Source organism: Lycium barbarum, chromosome 5 (assembly GCF_019175385.1).
Source record: "Lycium barbarum isolate Lr01 chromosome 5, ASM1917538v2, whole genome shotgun sequence".
In the NCBI taxonomy this organism is placed as follows: Eukaryota; Viridiplantae; Streptophyta; class Magnoliopsida; order Solanales; family Solanaceae; genus Lycium; species Lycium barbarum.
The window spans coordinates 28,933,445-28,948,322 of record NC_083341.1 but is presented as its reverse complement, the minus strand read 5'-3'; positions in this window follow the sequence as shown (position 1 = coordinate 28,948,322).

Here is a 14,878-nt window from a genome sequence, read left to right as displayed (position 1 = left end):
AAATTGCCAACAAGTGAAAATTGAGCATCAAAAGCAGGAGGATTATTGCAAGCGATGGAAATTCCAGCTTGGAAATGAGAAGTGATTAACATGGATTTCATTGTAGGTTTGCCTCGTTCTCGGCGAAAATATGACTGCATATGGGTGATTGTTGACATATTCACGAAATCAGCGCATTTTCTTCCAGTCAAAACCATATATTCAGCATACGATTATGCAAGGTTATATCTTAAGGAGATAGTGCGACTTCATGGTGTCCCGATATCTATCATCACAGATAGAGGAGCACAATTTACTGCTAAATTCTGGAAGTCCTTTCAAGAAGGTTTGGGTACTCAAGTAAGGCTTAGCACAACGTTTCATCCACAAACTGATGGACAAGCTGAACACACCATTCAGACCCTGGAAGATATGTTGCAGGCATGTGTGCTAGATTTCGGAGGTAGCTGGGATGACCACTTACCTCTTATTGAGTTTGCATACAACAACAATTATCATTCCAGTATTCAGATGGCCCCGTAAGAAGCTCTATATGGAAGGAAGTGTAGATACCCAATTGGGTGGTTTGAAGTAAAAGGGGTACACCTAATAGGTCCGGAGTTGATTCAACAAGCGGTGGAAAAGATCAAGGTTATTCGAGATCGATGCCAGAAATCTTATGCGGACAACCGTCGGCGAGACTTAGAATTCCAAGTTGATGATTGGGTATTCCTGAAGGTATCACCGCTGAAGGGAGTGATGGGATTTGGCAAGAAGGGAAAATTAAACCCTCGATACATTGGACCTTATAAGATTGTCCGCAAGATAGGCCAAGTGGCTTATGAACTGGATTTTCCCCCAGAACTCGAATCAATCCATCACGTATTAATGCTCCGTAAGTCTGTCGGAGATCCAACTAGAATCGTGCCGGTAGATGATATTCAAGTTACGGAAAAGTTGATTTATGAAGAGGTACCCATTGCCATACTAGATAGGCAAGTGAGACTTAGAAACAAAGAAGTAGCTTCAATCAAGGTCCTATGGAGAAACAATAACCCAGAAGAAATGACTTGAAAAGCAGAAGAAAACATGAAGTCCAAGTACCCGCAATTGTTTCTACCCCCGGAAGAGATTCAAGATGAGACATCAGTATTATAAGGTATGTAATGTTTTCTTTTTAGTGCTTTTAGTCATGTGTGGCCATATTTTCTTGCCATTGTACTGTAGTCCTGTGAGGCATTGTTATTGTAGGATGTTGTGATAGGATGGTAGCACCATATTACAGGGAAAATCTGTCAAAATTTTTGTAGAATTTTTGAGAACTTAACATTCAAGGACGAATGTTTTAAAGGTGGGAAGAGTGTTACACCTCGAAAAATTTCATGTCGTCGTATGGTAGACAGATTAATGCAGGGTGAGAAGTATACAATGTTTTAACAAGTAAGAAGTAGTACTTAACGGTTCTAATTAAGATTCCAAAGACATTTGAGGCGAGAGGAGAAAGTTCATTGAAGAAGGCCAAGCATAAGTCATATTTTGCATAAGGATTTGCAAAGTATCGAGCTAACGTTGACTTAATAATGTCTTAAATAAGAGTTATAACACTCCTTAGATTGTTAATGAAGTGTTAAACAAGTGCTTAGAAGGTTCCATAAGGATTGGAGATCAAACGAAATGACGAGAACAAGTTCAGAGAGAAAGTGGATTAAACGACCATTTATACGGTCCGTATAACCGTTACAGTGAAGTTCCATCACCGATGGAGTTATATGGTCACTTATACAGACTGTATAAAATTATATGGACCGTATAAGGTACCGTATAATGGTTACAGAAATGAGTAATTGTTGGGGCAATTTCACGGTCACTTATACGGACCGTATAAGTTTATACGGACCGTATAAGTGTCCGTATAATTCACGACGGGTCAGATTTTTCCAATTATAAATATAAGACCCCAAGTTATTATTTTCATTTTTCTCACTTCTCCACTTCTCTCTAAACCTCTAGAATATTCCACACTTATTTTATAAGAATTCAAGGGAAATCAAAGATCAATATCATCAAATCAAGGGAATCAAGTGCAAGGAAGCTTTCTAGGGTTGCTAGAAGTCAAGAATCTCTTGGAAGTTGAATCTTGGGTTTTCTCCAAGTGAGGCATTTCTATCCAAACCCATTTATACACAATAAAAGGTGATTTTTATGATCATTTCATGTTATTTAGAATATTTAATGGTTGAAAGACTTAGATTATGGAAGGAGGTAGAATATGGAGCTCAATTATGAAATAATGGTGTTCTTGAATAATAGTTTGACATGAATCATGACTCTTGATACATTATGAGTATGATCTTGTTATAAATGGCATTAAGAATATTGGGGGAGCATTTTATGAGGATGAATGTGGTGTTGTATTATGGCAATGGTTATGAATAACTTTGAGAGGGAATTTTGAAAATTGGATAATGTCAAACTTGTCAAATTATGGATTATGATATTATGAATATTGTTATTGATGTTTGGGAGTTGTTATATTATATGGAGAAATTTATAGAAACAAAGGAGATGTTGTCCAATTTTCATTAGTTTTCGCTTAAGCTTAACAATGTTTCCGATCATCTAATTCTAATACGAATTCTCTTGAATGTAGAATCGCGAACATTGGAGGAAAGCTCTTAGATTGATAAAGTTAGAGCGACATCAAGGTATGTGAGGCTATTCCCTTCTTTTCCTAAGGCATGACTCCTATAATATGACTTCCTTTAACATTCCATGACGTTCTTACATCCCAAAAATTATGACTCTTATGTGTATAAAGAGCTTCTCATGAGTTAAAGATAAGGGATATGTTACGAAGATGATAATGATGATGATGAGTCTAAGTCTAGAGATTCTAAAGTTCATGATATGGTAATTCTGCGAAGCTAATGATTCTTATACGATTCTTTGATGTTACCCATTGTTGTTACACTCACCTTATAATGCTAGTTCTTTCAAGGTGAGGCATGATGAACATGGCTACTCCATAATGGAATCGGAGGTTCTCGACCTTACGTCACCCCGATAGGATTACAGTTTGGCTTTGAGTTCTTATGCATGCTTTATGATGAGTATATGATAATGAGATTACACCGTGCCTATATGGCCGGGCAGACACCGCTAAGGCAGGCGGCATATACACCATGTCGAGAGGGCATGGGCAGACACCACTAGTAGGCGGCATGAGATGTTTACCTTGGACGTGGGCTAATGATGATCACGCCGTACCTATGTGGTCGGGCAGCTTATATGTATACATACTTGATATGATGTTATTTATGATGTAAGTCAACATGCATTATTTTGTCTTAAGTGACATTCAACTACAGGTTGTTTCCTTATTTGATGTTCTCTTATCTCTTTGATATGTTATTATTGTTCATGCCGTACATACTCAGTACAATGTTCGTACTGTCATCCTTTCTTTTTGGACGTTGTGTTCATGCCCACAGGTAGACAAGGAGGTGGTCCATATTCGTAGGAGTCTATTAGCAGCTACACATGAGCACCCCACTATTCCGGAGGTGCCAGTTATTGATGTATTCTTTTGTGTACATATGGGCATGACGGGGTCCTGTCCCGTCCTTATGTGACAGTACTCTAGTAGAGGCTCATAGATACGTGTGTGCGGGTAGCATTGTCTCATGAATCCATCAGTGTATATTTGGTATATCATTTTGCAGCCGTGAGGGCTTACGCATATTTATGCATTATCTTAGAGTCGATATGTGTTTAGGATGAGTAAGATGACTAGCGTAATGAGTGGTGCTCGGTAGTCAGCTCCGTCTACCCATCATGTCCCCAAGTTGGGTCGTGACAAGGAGCTCCAGGTTCTAGTGGTCCTCAGCACCGTATTTATGCACTGGCTGGCGACAGGATCTTGAGTCCTCCTCTAATGTTGTCATAGGTATATTATCGGTATTTTATCATGATGTATATTCATTGATTGATCCAGGCTCCACATTTTTATATGTTACTCCAAATATTGCTGGTCGATTTTGGGTCAAACCAGAGTCAATCAAACCTTTTGAGGTATCGACACCCGTTGGTGTTCCGATAATAGCTAGCCGAGTATATAGAAATTGTGTAGTTGTGATTTTGCGATCATCGTACTATGGTTGATTTACATGAGTTGAAAATGGTGGATTTTGATGTTATCGTGGGCATGGATTGGTTGGCTTCTTGCTATGCCAATGTTGATTGTAGAACAAAAATGGTTCGCTTCTAGTTTCTGGGAGAACCAGTTTTGGAATGGAAAGAGAAATACAGCGTCGCCGAGAGGTAGGTTTATTTCCTATCTCAAGGCAAGGAAGATGATTGCTAAATGTTGTATTTATCATTTAGTCCGAGTTCAAGATATAGAAGCCGAATCGCCGACTCTTCAGTCTAATGTCCGGATGTATTCCCAGATGAGCTTCCAGGCCTTCCCCCAGAGCGGGAGATTGATTTTGCTATTGATGTGCTACCGGATACTAAGCCCATATCTATTCCTCCTTATAGAATGGCTCTGTAGAATTGAAAGAGTTGAAGGAACAATTGAAGGACTTGCTTGAAAAAGGCTTTATTAGGCCTAGTCATCCCCGTGGGGAGCACCCGTGTTGTTTGTAAGAAAGAAAGATGGCTTCTTGCAAATGTGTATTGATTATAGACAACTGAATAAGGTGACGATCAAGAATAAATATCCGCTTCCAAGGATTGATGATTTATTTAATCAATTGCAGGGTGCCAAATGGTTTTCAAAATAGATTTGAGATCCGGGTATCATCAGGTGAGAGTCAGGGAGGAAGATATTCCTAAGACAGCCTTCAGAACCAGATACGGTCCCGGGTAATGTCGTTTGGGTTAACTAATGCACCGGCAGTATTCATGGATTTGATGAATAATATGTTCAAGACTTTCCTAGAATTGTTTGTGATTGTATTCATTGACGATATCCTGGTATACTCTCGGTCCTAGGCAGAACATGCAGACCATTTACGTACTATCCTTAGAGTTCTTAAGGCTCGAAAGCTATATGCAAAATTTTCAAAGTGTGAGTTTTGGTTGAATTTGGTGACTTTTTTTGGGCATGTTATTTTAGCTGATGTATTCGAGTGGATACTTCGAAGATTGAAGTTGTGAAGACTTGGCCGAGACCTACAACACCTACGGAGGTTCGCAGTTTTCTGGGCTTGGCAGGTCATTACAGAAGATTTGTGGAAGACTTTTTTTCTATTTCTGCACCATTAACAAAGCTGACTCAGAAGGCAGCTAAATTTCAATGGATGCTTGTGAACGTAGTTTTGAAGAGTTAAAGAATAGATTAACTTTGGTCCCGGTTCTGACACTTGCTGAAGGCTACATTGTCTATTGCGATGCTTCAAGCGTTGGGTTAAGATGTGTGTTGACGCAGCATGGTAAGGTGATTGCTTATGCTTCAAGGCAATTGCGGTAACATGAGAAAAATTATGCAACCCATGATCTCGAGTTAGCTGCGGTGATCCATGCATTGAAAATGTAGAGGCATTACTTGTATGGTGTCCATGTTGATATTTGTATGGATCACAAGAGCCGTCAATATATTTTCAAGAGGAAAGAATTGAATTTACGGCAAAGGCGATGGTTGGAGTTGTTGAAAGATTATGATGTTAACATCTTATATCATCCTGGGAAGGTGAACGACGTAGCTGATGCTCTTAGCTGTAGATCTATGGGTAGCTTATGTGATGTTCAGCCAGAGAAAAGAGAGTTAGCTCATGAGCTCCAGCAATTAGCTAGCCTAGGAGTTCGAGTAATGGACTCGGGCAATATGGGAGATACCATTCAGAATTCAGTTGTTTCATCACTAGTAGTTGAGGTAAAAGAGCGCCAGTATGAAGATCCCATGCTAGTTCATTATAGAAATACACTTCCTCAGAAGAAAAAGTCATCCTTTGAGATTTCTGGAGATGGAGTTCTTCGACGTTGAGGCAGGTTGTGCGTTCCCGATGTTGCAGGATTACGTCATCAGATATGAAGGAAGCCCGTTGTTTCCGTTATTCTGTTCATCCCGGAGCAACGAAAATGTATCATGATCTTAAATCCATATATTGGTGGAATGGAATGAAGAAAGACATAGCAGAATTCATGGCTCAATGTCCTAAATTCCAGCAGGTGAAGATTGAGCACCAAAAGCCCGATGGATTGTTACAAGCTATGGAAATTATAACTTGAAAATGGGAAGTGATTAATATGGACTTCATCGCAGGCTTACCTCATTCTCAACATAAGTATGGTTCTATATGGGTAATTGTGGATAGACTTACGAAGTCAGCTCATTTCCTGCCAGTCAGAACTACATACATAGCTGAAGATTATGCAAAGGTTTATGTCAAAGAAATAGTACGACTCCACGGTGTTCCCGTATCTATTTTTTTCGATAGAGGGACACAGTTTACAACAAATTTCTGGAAGTCTTTTCAAGAAGGTTTGGGGACTCAGGTGAGGCTACAACATTTCATCCACAGATTGATGAGCAAGCTGAGCGTACCATCCAGACTCTCGAGGGTATGCTACGGGCATGTGTGTTGGATTTTGGAGGTAGTTGGGATGATCACTTACCGCTTATTGAGTTTGTTTATAACAACAATTATCATTCCAACATCCAAATGGCCCCGTATGAGGCTTTATATAGGCGCAAGTGCAGATCGCCAATTGGGTGGTTCGAAGTGGGAGAAACTAAACTGATAGGTCCAGACTTGACCCAACAAGCCATAGAAAAGGTCAAGCTTATACAGGATCGATTATTAACAGCTTAGATTCGTCAGAAATCATACGAAGATAATCGTCGACGAGATTTAGAGTTTCAAGTGAAGGGCTGGATATTCTTGAGGGTGTCGCCAATGAAGGGCGTTATGAGATTTGACAAAAAGGGCAAGTTTAGTCCTCGGTATATTCGGCCTTATGAGATTATATGCAAGGTGGTCCAAGTGGCTTATGAATTAGATCTACCTTCGAATTTGGAGTCAGTCCATCCGGTTTTCCATGTATCGATGCTTTGTAAGTGCATTGGAGATCCATCTAGAATTGTACCGGTAGATGATGTCCAAGTTACTGAGCAATTTTCCTACAAAGAGGTTCCCATTGCCATTCTAGATAGGCAAGTTCGGAGACTCAGAACCAAAGATGTAGCTTCAGTTAAAGTCTTATGGTGAAACAATAATAAAGAGGAAATGACCTGGGAAGCTGACGAAGACATGAAATTCAGGTATCCACATTTATTTCCACCCCCAGAGGAGACTCAGGCAGAGACGCCATTTTCCTCAGGTATGTAATGCTTTCTTTCGATGATTTCTTGGTCGTGTGTGGCCATTGTTGTTGCTGTTGTTGTTGTTGTTGTAGCCCTGTGAGGTGATACATTTTAGGTTGCTGTGACAAGATGGTAGTTCCATATTACAGGGAAAACTCTGGCGAAATTTTTGTAGAATCCCTAAGAGTCTAACATTCGAGGACGAATGTTCCTAAGTGGGGGAGAATGTTACATCTCGAAAATTTTGGGTCGTTGCATTATGAGTAAACTAACGTAAGCCTAAAGTGTACATGAGGTCCTTATGATATTAAGGAGAGTATTTGATGACTTTAAGCGAGTACATTAAGATTTTGAAGTCATATGAATCGGTGGGATTAAGTTTGTCAAAGGAAGTAGAATATAAGCCATGTTTGGGACAATTTCGCAACAATTGAGTTATACTTTTTTTAGTAATGACTTGAGGAGGAGCTATAGGGCTCCTTAGATGGTTAATGAAGTGTTACACAAGTGCCAAGAAGGTTCCATGAGGATTGGACGTCAAACGAATCGAAGCGAGCAACTTATCGGAAAAGGACATTTTGACGGACTGTAGGGGGTTTGACGGCCTGTCAAATAGTGGAGCTCCACCGTGAAACATTCACAGTGAGGTCTGCTTGGCTAGGCAGTTTAACGGTGCATTTTGACAGACCGTAGGAATTTTGACGGTCCGTCAAAGTGGGCGTCAAAATGCCCGACGGGTTTTTAAGTGACGCTTTATATATTTTGTGTTACCTCATTTGGACACATTATTTCCCTAAATCAGATTCTAGAACTCTGCAAAACCCTCTCTCCAAGTCCATAAACTAATCCAAGCCAAATCCAAGAGACTCAAGTGCTAAGAAGCTTGCTAGGGTTTGTGAAACTCAAGTTTTCCTTTGGTGTTGATGTTGGAGACTTCACTTTAGTGGAGTAAGTTGATCCAAGGCTTGTTCTTGTGTGATTAAGGTCAATTTTTACATCTTTTGCATATAGTTAAGGTTGTTTGGTTGTTATATCATGTGGTTGAAGGAAGAAAAGTTAAAAGAGATTCCAAGTATGAACTTGAGGATATTATGAGCTATAAGTTAACTTGAATTATGATTCTTGGCATGTTATGAGTATAATCTTATTGTGGGTTGTACTAATAATGTTGAGGAAGTATTGTATGTAGTATATGTGGTGTTGTGTTGTAGTTATTGTTATGGGTGATCTTGAAAAGGAGTTTTGGGGATTGAATGAAACCTAATTTGAATGAAGTCTCTTGATTATGGTATTGTTAATAATGTCATTGTTGTTTGGGAGTTGTTTTGGAATTTGGTAGACGTAGATGAAATAAGGGAAATGCTGCCCAATTTTTGCTAGCTTACGAATAATACTAGCTTGGACTTGAGAGTGTCTGTGAGACCTAACTTTGCTATGAACCCTCTTAAATGTAGATCCTTCGGGATTCGGAGGAGAACGTTAAGTAGCTAAGAAGTCATAAAAGGTATGTAAGGCTAACCCTTCTTTCTTAAGGCATGATCCCATTATCATATACCCATATGTGAAATCCATAATGTCTTCCATGACGCCTCCATTTCTAGAAGTGCTAAAGCTCATGAGTCTTGATATTCTCATGATATCGTTGATCTCATCCTACGATAGTTGACCCTCTAAAGAAAGATATAGTGATTATGATGATGTTGACGATACTTATGTACTCCTATGTGTGTGTGTGTGTATATATATATATATATATATATATATGGCTATTATGTAACACCGAGCTTGTGTGGCCGGGTATGATATTCACTGCGTGCACACCACTACAGTTAGGTACGGTTAACACCGAGCCTTGTTATGGACGGGTATGTATGACACCGAGCCTACATGTTCGGGTATGGTAGTACTATATATGTATGTGTATGTATGGAAGGTTCCCATTAGAAAAAGGGTAAGTAAATATGATGAACGTCTCAAGAGGTTTTTATTATGTTATTACTTATGCCTCACATACTCAGTGCATTGTTCGTACTGATGTCCTTTTGTTTGTGGACGCTGCGTGATGCCCGCGGGTGGACATGGAGGCAGACTCGACCCTTAGGTTGCTATCCAGAGACTGCTTAGAGGAGATCCATTTGATTCGGAGCTGCAGCTATTGGTACTATTCTTTTGTGTACATATATGGGCATGGCGGGGTCCTGTCCCATCTTTATGATGTTTCAAACTCTTTCTAGAGGCTTGTAGACAGTTGTGTATAGCAAGATGTCTCTTAGCCTTGTCGGCTCATATTTTTGTACATCATTTTGATAGCCTTGTCGGCTTGTATTATATATACATATATGGGTATAGTGGTTGATGTTGATATAAAAGTGCCTTAGCCCGATGGAAATTGTATTATTGGTGCATAGAGATTATGAGTAGGCCATGAGGCTCACATAGATGTGATTGTGGAAGTATGATGAGAAGTGCCCGGTGGGTTAGCTCTGGGTGCCCGTCATAGCCCTCCGGTTGGGTCGTGACAGTAATCCATAAACCAGGTCTTTCACAGCATGTTTGTTTAATAACAAAAAGCTCGCATGCCCTAGTCGTCTATGCCAGAGCTCAGGATCTTCCTCAATAGCACTCAAACAGGTCAAATCACTTCCGTCTTGGGTGCCAAAGTCTGTGACATATACATTTTTGAATCTCTTGGCAACCAGGACCATTTCACCAGTTTTGAGATTTGTGATTGTGCAAGAGCAAGACAGGAACTTGACTTTATTTCCTCTATCACAGTTTTGAGACACGCTTAATAGGCTATACTTTAGACCATTTATGAAGTATACATTTTCTATGGCATGAGCAAGTGTCCTTCCGCCTTTTCCTACTCCAAGAATGTACCATTTCTTACCGTTTCCAAAGGATACACTCCCACCTTGAAAAGCTTTGAGTGAGAGAAAGTTATCCTTTTCACCGGTCATGTGCTTTGATCAGCTGCTATCCATTTAACATTTTTGACCCCCTCTATCTGTTTCATTGTCGACTTTCTCATCTTCACCATCTGGATCTTACTTGGCCATGAGTGAGACGATTGACTCATATTCATCGAATTCTTGCTTGGGAATGAAATTCTTTTTGCTGGATCTTTTGTCCCTTCTAATCATCCTTTGAAATTTGCGGGTGTAATGTTCCATGCTAGACTCATCATTTGCTCGTAGTGGTGTTGTCATCGAGTATCCTTCTTTTGAGTTTAATGGAGCAGCATTAGACTGAGGATCCTTTCTAAGTGTTAGCCTTTTAGAAAGGGCCTGCTCTGATACCAATTAATATAGGTTGTGCGTTCACCAAACAGTATGGAGGGACCTGGTTGTGTACCAGTTCCCTTATGTAATGCAATATGTAAAGGACACAAGATTTTACCATGGAAAATTTCTTACTTAAGGGATTAAAAACCACGACCTATCCCAGTAGGATTTCAACTCCACTACATGAGCAACTTCAGGTTACAACTCTATCGTAAGCTAGGAATTGACTCTCATAATCCCTCACCCTTACAATAATGCTTATGCAACCTAGGACTAACCCCCGTAGTCCCTCCACACTTGCAATACTCCGATTGCAAGCCACTCCACTTAGCTGATTCTAGATAAGGACTACTAATACACCTAGACTAACTCTAGTCTAGCGTACCACTTAAGAGCTTGTGGAAACACACTTTCAACAAGCTGACTTTGAGAATTTTAAATACCTACAAACAGCTTCTCAAACAAGAGGATTAGGGTTACAATTTAAGTACAAATGAAAAAAAGCTTAAGACAAACTAAGAGACTTGGATATCTTCAGAGTTAGCATCTGGTCCTTCAGTTTGTTTTCAACTCTGTTAGTTGAACACTTGGGAATCTTATGACGGCTACACTGTTTAAAGTGATTTTAGGTTTTCCAAGTGATACACAATATGTTGGGACATGTTGAATAAATATTAGGGAACATGTGGGATGTGATGGAGACTTCTCGTCCAAAGTTTGACCCGAGGCATGGGCTGCAGCACTGCTGTTGTGCGGTCTAGCTTTACAGTTGTTTAAACTGTGCCACTGATTGCGTGTTGTATATTTAAAACAGATCGCAGACCAGGTCTCTTGTCGGTTCCCCATCAGTTTGTCGATTATCAAAACATAGGATCATAGGGTACACGTTATTAGAAATAATTCTTTATTCAATCTTTATGTGATTAACGTATTTCTATTTAATTAGATTTTGATTTAATATATGGGAAAAATCGTAATCCAACTTTGAAGATGGAAGCTTCCACTTTTAGTATGTATGTGTATTATTGTCTCAAATAAAAGAAACATAACTTTATATATACTTTTTTAGTTAAAGAAATTATTTTACAAGTAAAAATGAATTTTAATTTTTTCTTGGCTTTCAAAATTTACAATCATAGAAGAAACTTGAAAGAGACTGCGACCACACATGTTCTATGTGCAATATACTGGTTAATTTAAGACCTTATCATTCTTTTGGTCCTAATTATATTAGAAATCAGAAAATTATCCGAGCCAACAATTAATTTGCACAATTAAATGATTAACTAACTAGTTACTTAGGCAAACCGATCACCATGGAACTACTCCGTTGTAGGTGACTTTGTTTTTATAGAGGCCTTTATGAGATGTTCTAGTTGGACAATAATCTGGATATTAACCAGATTAATTAATTAAGCAATTTTTATCCAAATTAATGTTGGGCTTATGAGGTTCCATTGCTTCACCCTCAATGGCTACGGGTCAGAGAGAGTAGTTAAAAATTATGCACCTTCTTTACTCATGGTGTGACGGGTTTCTTTTGATTCTACATACTTTATATTTATCTAAAACATGTATACACATTCATGTATCTGACTCCCTTTTTATGCTTCTATTGAGCCGAGGGTCTCTCGGAAACAGCCATCCTACCTTGGTAGGAGTAAGGTCTGCGTACATTCTACCCTCCCCAGACCCCAAGATGTGGGATTTCACTGGGTTGTTGTTGTTGTTGTATGTATACACATTCACACACATATATTATATATAGAAAAGTGATACTTATATAAAAATAAAGAAGAGATAGTTCTGAGTTTAATGTCATCCACGAGATTTATTTTCTCATTTTTTTGGTGAATAAGAATAGTGAATACTTCCCTTTCAAAATGTCCATTGATGTATGACTTGAGACAATGACCATTGACCTTGAACTTGTCACCCCCTTTCTGTTGTTGAATTTCAAATACTCCGTGACATTTTGAACAATGAAAGGTCCTGTCCAACGCGATTTCAACCTTCCTAGAAATAATCTAAGTCTGTTGTTGTACAGGAGCACAAAATCTCCAATTTCAAAGCTTTTATTACTAATCAACTTGTCATGCCAGTTCTTTGGGACATCTAGAATTTTCGTAGGCATCCAATCTCATTTCTTCCAACTCATTGACCAGCATGAACATGTTCTTTCCAGCTGTTGTTAGTTCACATTTCAGTGCTTTTAGAGCACAAAAGGCTTGATGTTCTAACTCAACTGACAAATGACAAGCTTTTTAAAAGACTATCTTGTATGTGGATGTTCCAATTGATGTTTTAAATGCAGTTTGATATGACCAAAACACATCATTTAATTTTAAAAGCCAGTCTTTTCGAGAGGTTCCAATCGTTTTTAAGTATTCTTTTAACTTGTGATTGAAAACTTGAACTTGCCTTGATTTTGAGCATGAAATTTGTCTCCAATTATACCAGCTTTCCAGTTCTGCCTAACCACATCCACAAAAGCTTCATGTTCAGTTCGGAACTTCAAGAACTTGAATGGCTTAAAGTGTTGTTGAGTCTGAATTCCACATAACAGTAGAAGAGATGAGTGGTCGGAACCTGTTTTAGCCAGATGGTCCATCTCTAGGTGTCTAAACCAATCATGCAACTCCTGATTTACCAACCTACCGTTCAGTCTCTCGAATATATAGTCTACATCAGTTCTTCCATTCCACCCAGTAAATGGAGTACCCTTGAATCCTACCTTTGTCAAGCCACATGAATCAATAAATCAAGCAAAATCTTCATAGTCAGGAGGTTGAACTGAATTACCACCAATCTTTTCTTCTTCATTAAGGAAAATATTGAAATCTTCTCCATTAGTATTCTTTGTTTGCATGTTCCCCCATGTCACCAACAACATGTGAAACAATATCATGCAGAACCTTATAATGTGATTGGGTCCTAATAGGATTCAACGTTCCAGTTTGAGACTCAATTCCTTCAATCATTTTTTTGCAGTGCTAATAACAATATGAAGTATACTGTCAACCTTCTTTCCACATGTAAACAAAGCTGTCTAAGACTCATGTTCCTAAGAATATGCTCCACTGTGATTGGTTAATGCTAGCTCCCCTTTTGTGTTGGCATTACATTCTTATGGCCCCTTATGATCATGAGTATTTGCTTGATTAGTACTGATCTCTTTTAATTTGGTACCCAATGTACACTGTATCTGAACCTCCTTTTCTCTCAGGGTGTCCTTCAGCTCTTCTTTGAGAGGATAGACCTCTTCCTCATTAGTGACCTCTACTTCCTCCACTCTATCTGCCCATTAAGGTGATTCATCAATTGTATCTTTCACTTGTCCCTCAGTGTTCGGTACATTTGCTATATCTGATGCATTTTTTCTTTGGTCAGTAACTGATTCTTCTATTTATGTATTTATCTCCTTATCATTCCCTTGAGAATTCTTGTCTGATATTTCCTCCAATTGCTCTTTTTCTCCATCCTTGGCATTACTTGATTCATCCTCACCGTGACTAGGAAGAACTTTCCCAAAAGAAGCCTCCACCCAAGATTTGGCACTCACCTTCTCTTCACCAAGCTTCTTAGTTTCAGTACATATTCCTTTATCACCTGAATTTGCACCAATTCTATTATCAACATTGTACACAGAAGCTTCTACCCTTGTTGCCACATTTTCCTGATATCCATTGTCTCCATTATCTTCCCCTTCATTATTGAGAGTTGCAAATTTGTTTTGCACCTAGATTTATGATCCTGAATCAAATTTTTTCAGTGATTCAGTCTCTTTCTCCTTATTACCATCATTTGAATCAACACACTTAACTTTTTTGGGATTCCAGGTTCTTGGATCACCAACAATTTTTCCACTTGTCTACATTCTAGCCGGATAGTTCCTTTTTCTTTGTGAATTGTTCTGCTACTTTGGAGGGTTGTCTCTCTTTGTAGCTTGTTTTTCCACCCTGCTGCTGTTTTTCTTTGTCACTCCTCTTTATGTGTTGCTCACCTCCTCTTCAATCTCCTTGGGCTGAGGTTTAGAATACGACATTCCTCCTCATTGTCTCCTTGTAACCTACATTCAAAGCAATACTTAAAAAAATGATCATATCTAATCTTCACAGTTTCAGTCCGTATTGCACCCGTTTTCTCATCTTTAATATCTATGCATACACTCTTTGGCACTCAAATCCACCAATACCTTCACCCTAGCAAAGTTTTAATAATTTTTGCAAGATCTAAATGCAGTGGCTTTCCCACTATTGAAGCTTACGAGAACAAAGATTGCTTCATAAAATAGGTGGCAACAGATTAA